This window comes from Ovis canadensis, chromosome 21, assembly GCF_042477335.2.
Source record: "Ovis canadensis isolate MfBH-ARS-UI-01 breed Bighorn chromosome 21, ARS-UI_OviCan_v2, whole genome shotgun sequence".
Lineage (NCBI taxonomy): Eukaryota > Metazoa > Chordata > Mammalia > Artiodactyla > Bovidae > Ovis > Ovis canadensis.
The window spans coordinates 44,779,907-44,795,234 of NC_091265.1; positions in this window are offsets into that span (position 1 = coordinate 44,779,907).

A 15,328-nucleotide genomic window follows, 5' to 3' on the forward strand; every position below is an offset into this window, starting at 1 on the left:
GCAAGAAAGAGTAGCTGGAGTCGGTAGCCATTTCCTTCTCCAGGGGAATCTTCCCAATCCAGAGATCAAACCCAGGACCCCTGCATTGCCGGCAGATTCTTTACCATATGAACCTCCAGGGAATATGGCATTACACTCTTTAAATGCGTGAGATGTATGGTATGAGAATTATATCTCAGTAAAAAATTGAAAAATAAAAACAAAACTAGTATTTAGATCTTAGTAAACTGTTGAGTTCCAGTAGCTCTAGTAACTTAATGCAAAAAGACAAAGCAGACCTCTTGGCCTGAATCTCTAGTTAACTATGGAGGGGATTGTTTTAAAGTTTGTCCTAATTCCTGGACTCAGCAAATTCAGTCCAGAACCTTTGTTTTTAACTCTACCATAAATGCCTTGCTACTTTTAACTCCTGGATGTTGTCATGGTGACGGGAATAAATGTGACTGACTTCCCTAAACATTCACTGAGGGGCAATCCCTAACATTTTATTGTGTTGTCCCAGGCAGGACAGTAGGATCCCTGGTCAAGGAAATAAGATCTCACATGCTGCAGGGCAACTAAGCTTATAAGCCACAACCAGAGAGAGAAGCCGGCACGAGGCAACTAAAACCCAGTGCAGACAAAAGAAAGAAAAAAGATTTTTTTTCCTGATGATTTTGTTTTGTCGTGTTTTTGGTTGCGCTGTGCAGCATGTGGGATCCTAGTTCCCTGACCTGGGGTTGAACCTGTTCTCTCCCTGCAGTGGAAGTGCGGAGTCCTAACCTCTGGACCACCAAGGACATCTCACTGATGATTTTTTTTTTAATTGAAGTACAGTTGATTAACCTGGGCTTCCCAGGTGGAACAGTGGTAAACAATCCAACTGCCAATTCAGGAGACGTAAGAGTGTGTTTGCTCCCTGGGTTGGGAAGATCCCCTGAAGAAGGAAATGGCATCCCACTCCAGTATTCTTGCTTAAGAAATCCCTTAGACAGAGGAGCCTGGTGGGCTACAGTCCATAAAGTCACAAACAGTTGAACTTGACTGAGCACACACATACAGTTGATTTACAGTGTTGTGAACATAAAGATTACTTTAAATGGAAGATGTTAGAGAGATAGCAAATACAGAAAGAAGCATTTCAAGAGCATGCCTCTCTGATCACTAGACAAGCCCTTGCAAGTGTAAAACTGCCATTAATCACCTGGGGGAGCTTCACTCCCAGGAAGGTTGCCCTTTCACACCAGGAAGAGAAATTGCATAAACAAACTTTATCAAGAACTGTCATGCATTTGTCTTCCTATAAAGCCTTTTGTCTTTCTTAAAACAAAACAAAATAAAACAACAGCAAGCCTTCTGTGCTCCCCACGGAAGCTCTTTTTCTCCTATCTCATTACGCTATTAAAATGATATATAAACTCTTGTCCCAGCAGTTTGGGACTTCCCTATAGCTCAGATGGTAAAAAATCTGCTTGCAATGCAGGAGATCCAGGTTTGATCCCCGGGTCAGGAAGATCCACTGGAGAAGTAAATGGCAATCCACTCCAGTCTTCTTGCCTGGAGAATCTCATGGACAGAGGAGTCTGGCGGGCTACAGTCCATGGGCTCACAAAGAATCAGACACACACCCCAGCAGTTCAGAGAGCCTCTCCATCTGAATGGTCCTGAAAGTGAAAGTGAAATTGATGAATGATCCTGTGTGCCTATAAATAAGACTTGCTTTCTTTTCTCCAGTTACTCAATTGTTAATTCAAACTATTGAACCTAATTTGGTAGGAAAGATTTTCCTCCCAACAGAGGGGATGTGGAAGATTGGAGGAAAATGGGGGTGACTGCTAATGGGTAGGGGGTTTAGTTGGAGGGTTAGTGAAAATATCTAAACTTTGTGATGATGGTTGCATAACTCTGTGAAGTTACTAAAATCCATCGTATTGTACACTTTAAATGGTTGAATTTTACAGTATGGGAGTTATATCTCAATAAAGTTGTTATTTTAAAAGATTCTTTAAATTCTTCCTCTCAAATCCTCAGCCCCTTTTCCTACCATGCCTAGTCTGTTTATCATGATTCTTACTCATCTTATCCAATCAAGTCCCTAGTATGGGGATAATTGCCTTGAACCAAACTGCAATTTCTCAATAAATTTTAACTTAACCTTGACCTCTAAGACACTGTGGAAGTTCTGTCCTGGTGGTGTTCCCTCTTACTGCCCTAAGAAATAAACTCAGCTCTGTCCTGTTAACAGAAGAGGGCTGGTTTGGTAGGAAGCTTGTGTGTGATAAAGTATACACAACACAAAATTTGCCATTTTAACTCTTAAGTGTATTGTTCAATGACATTAAGTGCCTTTGTTACCCAGTCCAAACTCAGTCAGTTTACCCTATGGCTGGCCAGTTAACTGAGAGACAAGGTACTGAGCTGGCTGACCTTGATTCCAGGTTCTTTTATAGGATGGAGAAGGGTAGGAATTGAGGAAGTAAAAGCTATTATCATGCAAATATCTGGAATGACCAGCCTCAGGGCAGGGATGTGTTAATCAGAGGGGGCAGGGTTCCCTGAGGCTGGTCATTACATATGATTATAATGATAAAAACAATGAGAAGCAAAGGTTAAAGTTAAAGAAACAAATCCACTTAGGAATCAGAACCTGGGCTTCTCTGCAACATATTCACATTACTGTTGCAACCACCACCATCCATCTTTACAACATTTTCATCATCTCAAACGGAAACTTCATAACCATTAAACAATAACTCCCCACCCTCTCCTGGCACTAGCCTCAGGGGAACTTCTATTGTAGTTTCTGTCTCTATCCTAGGTACCTCATGGAAGTAGAATTAAACTATATGTGTCTTTCTATGTTTGGATTTTTTCACTTAGCGCAATGTTTTCAAGGTTCCTCCATGTAGCATGTGTTGCAGTTTCAACCCATGACTCATAGGTTCATTCACATTCAAGCCTCCATTCATAATCTTTGGTCTCCTACCCTCTACTGTATTTCATCCCCCTCTTAATTTCTGAAACAAATCTGCTCTCATTCCTTCTCTGATTCAAATGTTTTAATGTAAAAGTCAGGCTGGGGCAATCCTTGGCTAAACCCAGGCTGCTGAATCCAGTATTTTGTTTGGTCTTCATTTTCCAACATTTAAACAATCAGGAGATTTCACACGGAAATCTCGATTCTGGCCTCTTGATGAGTGTGGCCGTTCTGTGGCACTTCCCGCACTGCCAAATGGCAGCAACCGCCGGGACCCAAGTGACAGGCTTCTCCACCAAGAGCATCCTGTTCAGCCTGGCACAGGCCCTGCAGACATCTGACATTCAAAACCGTGTCTGAATGTTCCTCTGGGTCTGCAGGAAAAAAGTCAAAAAACAAAACTGTCTCCTCAGGCAGCAATGAGAGGTAACCGGTGAGCTGTCATTTAGTATCAAATGTGGTGCCATTTTCAAAACAGAGCTGAGTGGAAAAAAGAAACAGGCTCAGAGCCAAGGCTCATCATTTACAAAAACTAAAATTATATAACCATAATAAAACAATTCACATTTTACAAGAACAAATTTAAACAAAATGATACGTACCTATCAAATATTTTGGAACACCTGTGTAGGAAAGGATAGAGGGGAGAATCTCTTTTATTACATTTATTGGTGATAAAGAGGAACATATAAATGAAAACTAACAAATATTATCATAAGATATCGCTTCTATAAGGAACAAAAAAAAAGATACAAATGAACCTACATACAAAAGCAGAAATCGGTTCAGTTCAGTTGCTCAGTTGTGTCTGACTCTTTACGACCCCATGGACTGCAGCATGCCAGGCCTCCCTGTCCATCACCAACTCCCGGAGTTTACTCAAGCTCATGCCCATTGTATCAGTGATGTCATCACATCTCATCCTCTGTCGTCCCCTTAGCCTCCTGCCTTCAATCTTGCCCAGAATCAGGGTCTTCTCAAACGTGTCAGTTTTTCACAAAAGATGGCCAAAGTACTGGAGCTTCAGCTTCAGCATCAGTCCTTCCAATGAATATTCAGGACGGATTTCCTTTAGGGTGGACTGGTTGGATCTCCTTGCAGTCCAAGGGACCCTCAAGAGTCTTCTCCAACACCACAGTTCAAAAGCATCAGCTCTTCAGTGCTCAGCCTTCTTCACCGTCCAACTCTCACATCTATACATGACCACAGGAAAAAACACAGCCTTGACTAGATGGACCTTTGTTCGCCAAGTAATGTCTCTGATTTTTAACATGCTATCTAGGTTGGTCATAACCTTTCTTCCAAGGAGCAAGCATCTTTTAATTTCATGACTACAGTCACAGTCTGCAGTGATTTTGGAGCCCCCAAAAATAAAGTCTCTCACTGTTTCCATCATTTCCCCATCTATTTGCCGTGAAATGGTGGGACCAGATGCCATAATCTTAGTTTTCTGAATGTTGAATTTTAAGCCAATTTTTCCACTCTCCTCTTTCACTTTCATCAAGAGGCTCTTTAGTTCTTCTTCGCTTTCTGCCATAAGGATGGCATCATCTGCATATCTGAGGTTATTGATATTTCTCCTGGCAATCTTTATTCCAGTTTGTGCTTCTTCCAGTCCAGCATTTCTCATGATTACACTGAAACATACTCACAGAAAACTAGTCAATCTAATCACACTAGGACCACAGCCTTGTGTAACTCAATGAAACCAAGCCATGCCTGCGGGGCAACCCAAGACAGGCGGGTCATGGTGGAGAGGTCTGACAGAGCGTGGTCCACTGGAGAAGGGAATGGCAAGCCACTTCAGTATTCTTGCCTTGAGAATCCCATGAACAGTATGAAAAGGCAAAATGATAGGATACCAAAAGAGGAACTCCCCAGGTCAGTAGGTGCCCAGTATGCTACTGGAGATCAGTGGAGAAATAACTCCAGAAAGAATGAAGGGATGGAACCAAAGCAAAAACAATACCCAGCTGTGGATGTGACTGGTGATAGAAGCAAGATCCGATGCTGTAAAGAGCAATATTGCATAGGAACCTGGAATGTCAGGTCCATGAATCAAGGCAAATTGGAAGTGGTCAAACAAGAGATGGCAAGGGTGAACGTCAACATTCTATGAATCAGCGAACTAAAATGGGCTGGAATGGGTTAATTTAACTCAGATGACCATTATATCTACTACTGTGGGCAGGAATCCCTCAGAAGACATGGAATAGCCATCATGGTCAACAAGAGTCCGAAATGCAGTACTTGGATGCAATCTCAAAAACGACAGAATGATCTCTGTTCGTCTCCAAGGCAAACCATTCAATACCACAGTTATCCAAGTTTATGCCCCAACCAGTAACACTGAAGAAGCTGAAGTTGAACGGTTTTATGAAGACCTACAAGACCTTTTAGAACTAACACCCAAAAAAGATGTCCTTTTCATTATAGGGGACTGGAATGCAAAAGTAGGAAGTCAAGAAACACCTGGAGTAACATGCAAATTTGGCCTTGGAATGCGGAATGGAGCAGGGCAAAGACTAATAGAATTTTGCCAAGAAAATGCACTGGTCATAGCAAACACCCTCTTCCAACAACACAAGAGAAGACTCTACACATGGACATCACCAGATGGTCAACACCAAAATCAGATTAATTATTTTCTTTGCAGCCAAAGCTGGAGAAGCTCTATACAGCCAACAAAAACAAGACCAGGAGCTGGCTGTGGCTCAGATCATGAACTCCTTATTACCAAATTCAGACTCAAATTGAAGAAAGTAGGGAAAACCGCTAGACCATTCAGGTATGAACTAAATCAAATCCCTTATGATTATACAGTGGAAGTGAGAAATAGATTTAAGGGTCTAGATCTGATAGATAGAATGCCTGATGAACTATGGAATGAGGTTCGTGACATTGTACAGGAGACAGGGAGCAAGACCATCCACACAGAAAAGAAATGCAAAAAAGCAAAATGGCTGTCTAGGGAGGCCTTACAGATAGCTGTGAAAAGAAGAGAGGCGAAAAGCAAAGGAGAAAAGGAAAGATATAAGCATCTGAATGCAGAGTTTCAAAGAATAGCAAGAAGAGATAAGAAAGCCTTCATCAGCAATCAATGCAAAGAAATAGAGGAAAACAACAGAATGGGAAAGACTAGAGATCTCTTCAAGAAAATTAGAGATACCAAAGGAATATTTCATGTAAAGATGGGCTCAATAAAGAACAGAAATGGTCTGGACCTAATAGAAGCAGAAGATATTAAGAAGAGGTGGCAAGAATACATGGAAGAACTATACAAAAAAGATCTTCATGACCCAGATAATCATGATGATGTGATCACTCATCTAGAGCCAGACATCTTGGAAAGTGAAGTCAAGTGGGCCTTAGAAAGCATCACTGTGAACAAAGCTAGTGGAGGTGATGGAATTCCAGCTGAGCTGTTTCAAATCCTGAAAGATGATGCTGTGAAAGTCCTGCACTCAATATGCCAGCACATTTGGAAAACTCAGCAGTGGCCACAGGACTGGTAAAAGTCAGTTTTCATTCCAATCCCAAAGAAAGGCAATGCCAAAGAATGCTCAAACTACCGCACAATTGCACTCATCTCACATGCTAGCAAAGTAATGCTCAAAATTCTCCAAGGCAGGCTTCAGCAATACATGAACCGTGAACTCCCTGATGTTCAAGCTGGTTTTAGAAAAGGCAGAGGAACCAGAGATCAAATTGCAACATCTGCTGGATCATGGAAAAAACAAGAGAGTTCCAGAAAAACATCTACTTCTGCTTTATTGACTATGCCAAAGCCTTTGACTGTGTGGATCACAAGAAACTGTAGAAAATTCTGAAAGAGATAGGAATACCAGACCACATGACCTGCCTCTTGAGAAACCTGTTTGCAGGTCAGGAAGCAACAGTTAGAACTGGACATGGAACAACAGACTGGTTCCAAATAGGAAAAGGAGTACATCAAGGCTGTATATTGTCACCCTGCTTATTGAACTTATATGCAGAGTACATCATGAGAAATGCTGGACTGGAAGAAACACAAGCTGGAATCAAGATTGCCGGGAGAAATCTCAATACCCTCAGATATGCAGATGACACCACCCTTATGGCAGAAAGTGAAGAGGAGCTAAAAAGCCTCTTGATGAAAGTGAAAGAGGAGAATGAAAAAGTTGGCTTAAAGCGCAACATTCAGAAAACGAAGATCATGGCATCCGGTCCCATCACTTCATGGGAAATAGATGGGGAAACAGTGGAAACAGTGTCAGACTTTATTTTGGGGGGCTCCAAAATCACTGAAGATGGTGACTGCAGCCATGAAATTAAAAGACGCTTACTCCTTGGAAGAAAAGTTATGACCAACCTAGATATATTGAAAAGCAGAGACATTACTTTGCTGACTAAGGTCCGTCTAGTCAAGGCTATGGTTTTTCCTGTGGTCATGTATGGATGTGAGAGTTGGACTGTGAAGAAGGCTGAGCACTGAAGAACTGATGCTTTTGAACTGTGGTGTTGGAGAAGACTCTTGAGAGTCCCTTGGACTGCAAGGAGATCCAACCAGTCCATTCGGAAGGAGATCAACCCTGGGATTTCTTTGGAAGGAATGATGCTAAAGCTGAAACTCCAGTATTTTGGCCACCTCATGCGAAGAGTTGACTCATTGGAAAAGACTATGATGCTGGGAGGGATTGGGGACAGGAGGAGAAGGGGACGACAGAGGATGAGATGGCTGGATGGCATCACTGACTCGATGGATGTGAGTCTGAGTGAACTCCGGGAGTTGGTGATGAACAGGGAGGCCTGGCGTGCTGTGATTCATGGGGTCTCAAAGAGTCGGACACGGCTGAGCGACTGAACTGACTGAACTGAACTATGCATATAAGTTAACTAAGCAGGATGACAATATACAGCCTTGACGTACTCCTTTCCCAACTTGGAACCAGTCTGCTGTTTCATGTCCAGTTCTAACTGTTGCTTCTTGACCTGCATACAGATTTCTCAAGAGGCAGGTCAGGTGGTCTGGTATTCCCAACTCTTGAAGAATTTTCCACAGTTTGTCATGACCCATACAGTCAAAGGCTTTGGCATAGTTAATAAAGCAGAAATAGATGTTTTTCTGGAATTCTCTTGCTTTTTTGATGATCCACTGGATGTTGGCAATTTGATCTCTTGTTCCTCTGCCTTTTCAAAATCCAGCTTGAACGTCTGGAAGTTCTCGGTTCACGTACTGCTGAAGCCTGGCTTGGAGAATTTTGAGCATTACTTTGCTAGCATGTGAGATGAGTGCAATTGTGCGGTAGTTTGAACATTCTTTGGCATTGCCTTTCTTTGGGATTAGAATGAAAACTGACCTTTTCCAGTCCTGTGGCCACTGCTGAGTTTTCCAAATTTGCTGCCATGTTGAGTGCAGCACTTTCACAGCATCATCTCTTAGGATTTGAAATAGCTCAACTGGAATTCTATCACGTCCACTAGTTTTGTTCCTAGTGATGCCTCCTAAGGCCCACTTGGGATGTCTGACTCTGGGTGAGTGATCACACCATTGTGATTATCTGGGTCATGAAGATCTTTTGTGTATAGTTCTTCTGTGTGTTCTTTCCACCTCTTCTTAACATCTTCTGCTTTTTTTAAGTCCATACTATTTCTGTCCTTTATTGTGCCCATCTTTGCATGAAATGGAGATACCGTTGGTATCTCTAATTTTCTTGAAGAGACCTCTAGTCTTTCCCATTCTATTGTTTTCCTCTATTTCTTTGCATTGATCACTGAGGAAGGCTTTCTTATCTCTCTTTGCTATTCTTTGGAAATCTGCATTCAAATGGGTATATCTTTCCTTTTCTCCTTTGCCTTTTACTTTTCTTCTTTTCATAGCTTTTTGTAAGGCCTCCTCAGACAACCATTTTGCCTTTTCGCATTTCTTTTTCTTGGGGATGGTCTTGATCCCTGACTCTTCTACAGTGTCACGAACCTCTATCCATAGTTCTTCAGGCATTCTGTCTATCAGATCTAATCCCTTGAATCTATTTCTCACTTCCACTGTATAACTGTAAGGATTTGATTTAGGTCATATCTGAATGGTCTAGTAGTTTTCCCTACTTTCTTCAATTTAAGTCTGAATTTGACAATAAGGAGTTCATGATCTGAGCCACGGTCTTGTTTTTGCTGACTGTATAGAGCTTTTCCATGTTTGGTTGCAAATAATATAATCAATCTGATTTCGGTGTTGACCATCTGGTGATGTCCATGTGTAGAGTCTTCTCTTGTGTTGTTGGAAGAGGGTGTTTGCTATGACCAGTGCATTCTCCTGTCAAAACTCTGTTAGCCTTTGCCCTGCTTCATTCCGAATTCCAAGGCCAAATGTGCCTGTTATTCCAGTTGTTTCTTGACTTCCTACTTTTGCATTCCAGTCCCTTACAATGAAAAGGACATCATTTTTGGGTGTTAGTTCTAGAAGGTCTTGTAGGTCTTCATAGAAACATTCATCTCCAGCTTCTTCAGCATTACTGGTTGGGGCATAGACTTGGATTACTGTGGTAATGAATATAGACTCACAGAAATAGAAAAGGAACTTATGGTTACCAAAAGGAAATCAGGCTGGGGAGGGATAAATTACGAGTTTAGGATTAACATATGCACACTACTGTATACAAAATAGGTAAACAACAAGTACCTACAGTACAGCACAAGGAACTTATACTCAGTATTTGTAATATCCTATAAGGGAAAATAATCTGAAAAAGAACATATATATTTTTATATATAATATATACGTGACTGAATCATTTTGCTATACACGTGAAACATTGTAAATCAACCATACTTCAATTAAAAAACAAGTAAAACAAACAGGACCTTGACAAGACCGAAAATGACAGAAAAACTGACAAGTTCAGTGAACTCATTCAGTTAAAACTGATGTACATCCCACAAATACTGTGTATGTATATAAGTACATGTTACACATATAGTTGTCTTTTAGTTGCAAGTCTTGTCCAACTTTTTGTGATTCATGGACTGTAGCCCGCCAGGCTCCACTGTCCATGGGATTCTCCAGGTAAGAATACAGACATGGGTTGTCATTTCCTTTTCCAGGGGATCTTCCCGACCCCAGGACTGAATCCAAGTCTCCTGCATTGGCAGGTGGATTCTTTACCACTGAGCCATCAAGTAAGCCAAAATATATGTCTATCTATATATATATGTGTGTGTGTGTGTGTGTGTTTGTATCCTTAGCATCTGTGTCAGAACTGGGTCTAAGGCAGTTGTTTAATAAATTACTTGGTATCAGTGACCGTCTTGAACCAGAAGTAGTTTCCTCTTCAGTTTCAGGAGACAGCACAGAACAGTGGTTAAGTGTATAAACTTTGGAGTAACATGGATCTGTGTTTGGATGAGTTCTGCCACGTATCTGTCTGTCCTTGGGCAATTACTGAACCTCTCTAAATCTCAGTTTCTTATCTGTTAGTTCAGAGAGAAACAATTGATAACATAACACTTATACAGAGTTGGCAAGGAAAGGTCCCACATGATGCAATGAAGATCCATAGAGCTGCAACTAAAGCCTGATGCAACCAAATAAATAAAACTTTCTTTTAAAAAAAGGTTTCTATGTCTTTGTTGACTTATTCTATAATTTATATCATTCATGGATGTTTCTATTGATCAGTTATTCTAAAATGCATATTTTCCTGCATCTTTGCATGCCTGGTCATTTTTATTTGAATGTCAAATACTATGCATATTTTTCTGTTGGGAGCTGGATATTTTTGGATTCATATACATATCCTTGAGCTTTTTTCCCTGGGACATAGTTGCTGTTGTTTAGTCACTAAGTCATGTCTGACTCTTTGCAACCCCATGGGCAGCATACCAGGTTCCTTTGTCCATTTGATTCTCCAGGAAGAATACTGGAGTGGGTTGCCATTTCCTTTTCCCGAGGACCCAGGATCAAACTCTTGTCTCCTGCATTGGCAGGTGAATTCTTTACCACTGTGTTACAAGGGAAACCTAGGACATACTTATCTTACTTGAAATACTTTGGTACTTTCAAGAATAAGGGTAGCTTTTAAACTTTCACCTAAGGGAGGACCAGAGTAGCCTTTAGTAGGGGCTAGTTTTCCCTGCTACTGAGGCAATATCTAATTATCAGATATTTCCCACTGTGGCTGGTGGAACACAAAGTTTTCCTGGCTCTTTGTGCATGTGTGCTAAGTCGCTTGTTGATGTTTGGTCACTAAATTGTGTCCGACTCTTTGCGACCCCGTGGAGTGTAGCCTGGTAGGCTCCTCTGTCCATGGCATTCTCCAGGCAAGAATACTGGCGTGGGTTGCCAATTCCTTCTCCAGGGGATCTTCCCGATTCAGGGATCAAACCCTCGTCTTTTGCGTCTCCTGCATTGGCAAGCAGGTTCTTTGCCACTGGTGACACCTGGCTCTTTGTGAGGTCAGAGATTATGTCCTCTTTCAGGTGACTCTTCCTCAAACTCCAATAGCTGTCTCCTGTGATGGGTGCTCAGCTGAACATGTGAGGAGGTCTCTCTACTGATTTCTGGAGCCTTCACAAAGTGTAATTACACAGGGCAAGGCATTTTCTAGTGCATCTTCGCTGCACTCTTCTCCAGTGAACTCCAGTCACTGTTGTTTCCCCAAGCCTCCTGCTCCATCTGCTTACCTTAGGGAGAGGGCTGGGATCCACCTGGGCTTCCGCTTTCTGTGCTGCGGAGAGTGGGAATGTGGAGCAGGAAGAGGTCATCTCACTTGCCTTCCCTCTCAGGGAAGGACTTGCCTGTCCTGTGTTGCCTGATGTTCAGGTTCTTAAAACTATTGTTTCCCATATGTTGTCTGTTTTCCTTACTGCATTAATTTTTTAATATTTTGGCTGCATCTCACTGCACGAAGGATCTTAGTTCCTCAACCAGAGGTCAAACCTGCACCTCTTACGGTGGAAGCATGGAGTTTTAATCAGTGGACAGCCAGGGAAGTCCTTATGTTGTCTGTTTGTTTATTGTTGCACATGGGAAAGTAAATCCAGGTCCTGTTGCTACATTGTGGCCCAAAGAGGAACTCCCCTTCCTACATAATTTAATTTGAGTCATAATTACTCTGCAGGGCTTCATAGGTGGCACTAGTGATAAAGAACCCACCTGCCAATGCAGGAGACATAAGGGACATGGATTTGATTGCTGGGTTGGGATGATCCCTTGGAGGAGGGCAGGGCAACCCACTCCAGTATTCTTGCCTGGAGAATCCCATGGACAGAGGAGCCTGGCAGGCTACAGTCCATGGGGTGGCAGGGAGTTGGACACGACTGAAACAACTTAGCATGAATGCATCATGTATGTACAGAAAAAACACAAAGTGTAATTACACAGTGCAATACATTTTCTAGCTTAATCCATCCTTGTAATCCTACCCAGATCCACAAACAGGCCATTATCAGCAATCCAAATGTCCTCTTTCTGTCCCTTTCCTCTTCACTTCCCCAAAATAACCGTTAATGTGATTTCTTCCCCTTTGTTTTGCTTACTTTTCACCTATGTGAAAGAACGTGAAATCACTCTGTTGTGTCCGACTCTTTGCTACCTCGTGGAGTATAGCCCACCAAGCTCTTCTGTCCATGGGATTTTCCAGGCAAGAATACTGGAGTGGGTTGCCATTTCCTTCTCCAGCGGATCTTCCTAACCCAGGGATCGAACCTAGCTCTTCTGCATTGTAGGCAGATGCTTTAACTTCTGAGCTACGTTATGTGTAGGTCTTTTTTCTCAAATTTAACATGTATGAGATTGACCCACTTTTATTTATATAGTATTCAACTTTAAAAATACACTGAAAAAAATTTTATGCACTTACTGTTGATGGATGTTTTGGGGTTTGTTTGTTTCTAGAACTTGACAGTTAGGAAGAGTGCTGCTATGAATACTTAGGTATGACTTTTGGTGAATTGCGAAATTTGAGGAAGCACAGCCTATAAGATCACCCTTACTCCTGACACCAGTTGCAAGTTCATGGGTTCCAGACCTCCCTTAGTTCTGACAACTTGCTAGAAGGATTCACAGCATTCACTGAAAACTGTTAAGCTTGTGGTTTCAGTTTATACTGCTTAATATCTGCGTATTTTCTCTGGGTGATCTCTTCTACCTACATGATTTTAAATCTCATCTATATGCCAATTACTCCCAAATCTGTATTGCCACCCAGATCTCTTTCCTGAGTCCAGATCCAATTGCCCACCAAAATATCTCCACTTGTACATATGGCTTGGAACTCAACATGTCTAAAACTGAATTTATCTTCTACTTTAACTTCTATTTATATATTTCCAGTTTCAGGGAATGGCATTTGTATCCATCAAATTAGCCGACTTATGTAGGTGCCAATCTTGAGCCCGTTTTCTCTCTACCTTCTCAGCCAGCTACCAAGTCCTTAAGTTTCTTCTTTCTTGCTGTCTCTCTAAACTGTTTTCTGCAGATTCAGGTATTAGTCATTCCTCCCTTCAGTAATGGAAACAACCAGCCTTCTACCTTCACATTCACTATTGCCAGTTTCATCCACTTGAAATCTGTGTCGTGTTGCTTCGTTGATCTTTCATAAATAAAAATAGAATCATTTCCTTAAAGTTCTTCAGTGGCTCCTTGCTGCCACCAAGACAGTGTCCAAATTTCATGTGGTGACCTAAAGCTATGATATAACTGCCTATCTCCACTCCCATTAATTTATTGAGTTACTCTTTTAACAAATTTTTGAGTCCCTACTACTCCAATGCTAGACATGCGGATATAAATGGGGGAAACAGATTAAATAAGTGATTACAATTTAGCAGGATGAACACTTTGATAAGAGAAGTTCAGGATGTCCCAGGAGCTCAAAGGATGAACAGGGAGGTAGCTGGAGAAGGTGTCACAGAAGATGTGATGGATGAGGAGGACTCGCCAGAAGAAAGAGGCGGATGTGGAGAGGATGGAGGGAGGCAGAAAGAATACTATGTGAAGACCTAGTAGGCAGAAGAAATTGGTGTGTTTTAGGAATGATGACTGAAATAGAGTACAGAGAGGCGTGTGGTAAAAGAGGTGTGCAGACACAGACTCCCAGAGCCCTTACAAATCATGATAAAGAGTTTAGCCTTTATTCTGATGGGAATAGGAATCACTCAAGGGTTTTAGGTAGAAGAAAGAGTAATTGAATTTCCATTTCCTAAAGGTCTTGGGGCTACTGTGTAGGGAATCAATTAGAAGCAGTTGATTGGAAGCCCAGTAGAGGTGGAATCAAGGGGATGGATTTGAGCATATTTTTAGGGAGTAGAATCAAAACTGCTTGGTAATTGGGACTTCCCTGGAGGTCCAGTGGCTAAGACTCCACTCTCAATGCAGGGAGCTTGAGTTCAATCCCTGGTCAGGGGACCAGATCCAGCATGTCACAGCTAAAAATCCTGTGTGCCCCATTAAAGATTTAACACAGCCAAATAAATAAATACATATTAAAAAAAAAACAAAACAACTATTTGGTAACTGATTGGATATGGGAGGTAAAGGAGAGGCATCCAAATACGACCTCATCATATTTGCAGCCGCATTGTCCTAGTTCCTGGAACAGACCAAGCAAGTTTGGATCTTACGGCTATATCCTTGGTTTCCTCTGCTAATCCCAGACCTTTACATAGCTGGCTTCTTCTCTGTATTCAAACCTAAAGACAAGATCAGCTCCTCAAACTTGCCTTCCCTTCCAAGAGCCAGTGGCAGCTGCCCTGCCAGCCATTCTCCAGGACATTTTCATGTTTTACTTTTCAAAATCACTTATCACTATTACATTATTTTATTCTATCTATTTACTTGAATGTAAACTCCATTAAAGCAGACATCTTGTCTGTCTTGCTTACCATTAAATCCTATTACTTGAAAAGAGTCTGGCAAAGCGAGGGCACTCAGTAAATAGGAAGTTTATCTCTTGCCATTTCTCCTCCTCTTCTATTCCGGCCATAAAGGACAAATTACAGGGCTCTAAATACTCCCGGTGGCTTTGCTGGTATTTTTTTCCTCTGAGTGGAATTCCCTTCCTATCCTTTGTTCTCTTTGCTAATTCCTCATTGTCCCTTTGGGAGACTTTGTGTTTATCCCATTGCATTTTCTTATCTGTTTTCCCACTGGAAAGAAGCATGTGTGTGCTAAGTCACTTCAGTTCTGTCTGACTTTTGTGACCCTATATGCCCGCCAGGCTCCTCTCTTCATGGGATTCTCCAGGCAAGAATACTGGAGTGGGTTGCCATGCCCTCCTGCAGGGGATCTTCCCGACCCAGGGATCAAACCTGCATCTCATGTCTCCTGCACTGGCAGGCGGGTTCTTTACCACTAGCGCCGCCTGGGAAGCCCCACTGGAGGAAAGCAAGTTGAGG